The sequence below is a fragment of the Galeopterus variegatus genome, unplaced genomic scaffold (assembly GCF_000696425.1).
Source record: "Galeopterus variegatus unplaced genomic scaffold, G_variegatus-3.0.2 Scaffold750, whole genome shotgun sequence".
In the NCBI taxonomy this organism is placed as follows: Eukaryota; Metazoa; Chordata; class Mammalia; order Dermoptera; family Cynocephalidae; genus Galeopterus; species Galeopterus variegatus.
In genome coordinates this window covers 377,268-381,499 of record NW_007726861.1, presented here as the reverse complement: position 1 = coordinate 381,499, position 4,232 = coordinate 377,268, and the positions used below count along the sequence as shown (strand labels likewise).

Genomic DNA, 4,232 nt, shown 5'->3' with positions numbered 1-4,232 from the left:
CACCTCCCACCCAATCACGACCTTCGGGTCTTAGGTTGCCCTGCTGCACGAAGCTGAGGGATTCTCAGCATGCTGTACATTCCTGTCTGCTTAGCCTGCCTCCAGATAGGTCCCTTCCTTCCTGGACAGATAGAAGGGTCGGTTCGCCAGCCAGGTGACCCTCACCTCCACCCCGGATTTAGTCACAAACTTCATTTCATCATCATTATTAATAGCTGGGTGTACTAATGTTTCCTGAAGAACATGATAAGAACCACAGAGAATCAGAAAGAAACAAGTCCATGACTCGGCACTTTTCCCTCCTACTCGACAGCTAGGGAAGGCTCCTGGTGGGGCTAAGGCTGTCAGTGGGGCCTGTGACTCAGGCCCAATGTCTGAGTGAAGATCTAATATTGTGTGGGATAAGGGTGTGCAGCCACTGGAATTCAGAAAAATAGTGGCCAGTCTGCAATGCTCCTCTCTAGCTCTCCAGCTACCCGCAGCTGAGGAACAGAACTGCCTGCTTCACTTAACTACAGTGCCAATTTCTGTTTCCTGAATTCCAGTTAGTTGGTCCAAGGAAGAGAACCTACATTTACTGGGAATTGTGTTCAAGGTTTTTATGTATGTCTCAGATTAGTCCCTTTATCTCCCTGTGAGATAAGAAATATTAATTGACATTTGAGATGGAGAAGCTGAAGCTCAGAGAGGGTGAGTGACTAGCCCAAGATCACACAGCTAACAAGAGAGAGCACCAAAATCCAAACCCTGATCCATGGGTCTTCCAGTACCAGGCTGCCCCCTCAGGCAGAATAATATGAACGGAAGTGGGGTATCCACTGTTATGGACCGAATTGTGCCCTTTTTCCCTAAAATTTGTTGAAACTCTAACTCCCAGTTGACTATATGGAGATAAAGTGCTGTGCATTGATTGAATTGTGTCCCCAAAGCTCATATATTAGAAGCTTAATTCCCACCATAACTGTTGAGGGTGGGAAATTCTATTATGGTAATTGAAAGGTGGGGCCTTGAAGAGGTGATTGGATTGTAGGACCCTGCCCTAGTAAATGGATTAATAATGGTGGTCATGGGCATGGTTCTGAGGGCTTTAAAAAGAGAGTTTATAAGGAACTCTCTCTCTCTGCTCTGCCATTTTCTGCCATGTGAGACCTCTACATTGCTGTAAAGCCACCACCAAAGAAGACACTCACCAGATGTGTTCCCTGGACTCTGGACTTCCCAGCCTCTGAAACTATAAGCAATAAATTTCATTTTCTTAAAAATTACCCAGTTCCTGGTCACTTGTTATAAGCAACACAAACAGACTAAGACATAAAGCCTTTAGGTTGACAGGGTTAAATGAAGTCATAAGAGTGGGCCCTAATCCAACGGAGCTGGTGTTCTCGTGAAAAAAGGAACAGACACCAGATCTTTCTCTCTCTGAGAGCACATAAAGAAGAGGCCATGTAAGGTGGCCACGTAAGGCCCAGTGAGAAGGTGGCTGTCTGCAAGCCGGGAAGAGAGGCCTCACCAGAAACCAACCCTGCAGGCACCTCCATCTTGGACTTCCAGCCTCCAGAACTATGAGAAAATAAACTTGCTGTTGAAGCCCCCCAGCCTTAGGTATTTCATTGTACAAGCTCCAGCAGACTGATACGCTCGTCTTGGGGCGTTTAAGACTTTCTCTTCAAAACTCCTCATGGAACACTCAGGAAAATGTCAAGCCCTAAACCCACACCCCACAACTCTTTCCTTATCACCCACCTGCTCTCCAGCAGCACTGGGGCTAGGGTGACGTAGCAGAGGCAGGCACCTTCCCAGATGACAAAAATTATGGGGACACCCAAGTACTCTGTATTTAAGATAAATAACATTTTAATAAGATTTTTTAAAAAGCAAAATTAATGCAAAAAATCCATGAGGATCTGGCTACTTCACAATCTTGCTTGAGGCAGCACTTGCCAGTAGCTATCTCTCTCTGGCTTTTCAATGTAAGTGGAGCCCCTGTGAGTGAAACCCGAACTCCATGCTTGAGATAAAGGAACTGCACTTTCTTCCTATTACAGATTATTAAGACATTAATAATAATGGACAAGCTCAGGCTGAACACTGGCTGCGTTGCAGACTTTGTCCTGCCTGGGTGCAGAGAGTTCAATAGTGCACAGGGCAGACAAGGCCCCAGCCTCAGCAAGAGGGAGTCTGCAGAGGGACAGAAACCAGTAAAAGGCAATGAGGGTCCACAGTGCTGGAGCTGCAAGCAGCGCTACAAAGAACAGGACAACAGAGGCACGCAGAAGACCAAGAGGTGGGAAAGGAGCCCCTGGGGAAAGTGGCATCTCAGTTTACCAAATGCCTGGGCTCCAAGAAGAGAGGTGTGCAAACCCTTGAGAGGCTGCTGCTTACCGAGCACTGACAAATCACAAGCATTTTGGCACTGAAAGCTCGTGACATCCTGTACGGTAGGCAAGCCTCTTTTTCCCACATCCCCATCTGATCCATCACCAAATTCTGTTGATTCCACCTTCAGAATAGATAAGAGAGTCCAACCACCTCTTGCAAAGTCCATTCCAACCACCTCAGTCCGAGCCTCCTAACTGGTCTCTTGGTTTCCGCCTTCGCCCCCTTCACTCATGTGTCACCACTGGTGCCAGGGCCATCGGGCCAATGGCAAGGCTGACCCTGCACTACTCTGCCCACTAACAACTGCTTCTCACCCTTCCTCAGAGTCAAGTAAGTCAGTAATCTGCCCTGCAAAGCCTCTTCCCCATTAGCCCTCCCCTCATCTCTTTATAACAACTCTATAATTTATTTATCTTGTTTATTATATTTATATCCCCCATTGGCTGCCCAAACAACTACCAGAAAAACCTGCTAATCAAGCAAGGCCAAGTTTATTAGATCTCCTGCTGGAAAGGAGCAGAACACCTTGACAAAATCTTCGTAGTGTTTCAGAATGAGAAGTTGGAGCAGAGTCTTTGTAGGGGCTTGAGGCTTGGGCTAGGCGATGTTAAGGACGATCTGACAAGGAGGGAAGTGGCTGCAATTGGACAATTCATGACATTCTAGCTTTCGGCTGGTGGGAACATTGAGGTGAGGGTCTTGTAGGCCTTGATAAATAGTTAGTCTTGATAAATAAGCACCATTTCCTAGCATCATTCAGCACAGGAACTGAGCATTACTTTTGTTTCAGTTCTCACACCACTAGATTGTAAGCTCCACAAGGGCACGGGTTTCTCTTTCTGTTCTGTTTACTTGTATCCCATCTTACAGAATAATGCAGATATCAAGAGTACATATCAATAAATATTTGTCAAATAAAAGAATGAATGTGTTATTATGTTCTTTGTGTGTGTGTGTGACTGGCCGATAAGGGGATCCAAACCCTTGATCTCGGTGTTATCAACACTGTGCTCTAACCAGCTGAGCTAACCGGCCAGCCCTCTTTGTCTGTTAAAATAAGGAAACTAACTCAACTTCCCTCAGTCGCGTTACTAGAGGAACACAGCACTGTTTGATTCTAAAGCCAAACTCTCTCCTGAGCCACCATGCTGATGGTAACTAATGTTTACTGAAGCTCTCTGTGTTATGTGCTTAAAGTACAGTTTATCATTTAATCCAATAACTCTGCAATACAAATGCTATCATTACCCCCCTTTTAAGGATAAGAAAACAGGTTTGTAGAAATTAGGTTACCCAAGGTCAAAAAGCTCACAAGTGCGGGGACGATTCTCAAAGTCATGTTTTTTGGACTCCAAACACTAGGCAATAGTCGAAAGGTGGAAGCAATGGATGGATGGATAAACAAAATGTGGTATATACATACAATGGAATATTATTGAGCCATAAAAAGGAAGGGAACTCTGACACATGCTATAACATGGATGAAACCTGAAGACATTAGTGCACATACAAGGACTTCTCTTAAAATATTTTTAAAAATTTAAAACCCCTGGAGGCTGGTTAGTTAGCTCAGTTGGTTAGAGCGTGGTGTTGATAACGCCAAGGTCAAGAGTTCGGATCCCCTTACTGGCCAGCCACAATAAAAAGAAAAGAAAATTTAAAACCCCTGGACCTTACAGAGTTTTTAACACATTTTCTTTAAACTTTCCAAAGTAGCAAAAGGTTCTTCTTCAGCCAACACAACCTGCTTACCTGTATTTGTTTATATTTCCTCTCTATATCTTTCTATGTTTTTCCTTATTTTTTCTCCTTTATTTCTTACTGCATGAACAGCTTCAATGATGGTTGATAAC

The 4,232-nt window shown here is 44.6% G+C and overlaps 1 non-coding gene across 1 annotated transcript; it reads left to right on the top strand.

Moving 5' to 3' along the window:
* Nucleotides 1-3,937: 3,937 nt before the first annotated feature.
* Nucleotides 3,938-4,012, top strand: TRNAI-GAU. The gene has a single exon. It is a non-coding gene; the product is annotated as a tRNA-Ile (tRNA).
* Nucleotides 4,013-4,232: the final 220 nt, after the last annotated feature.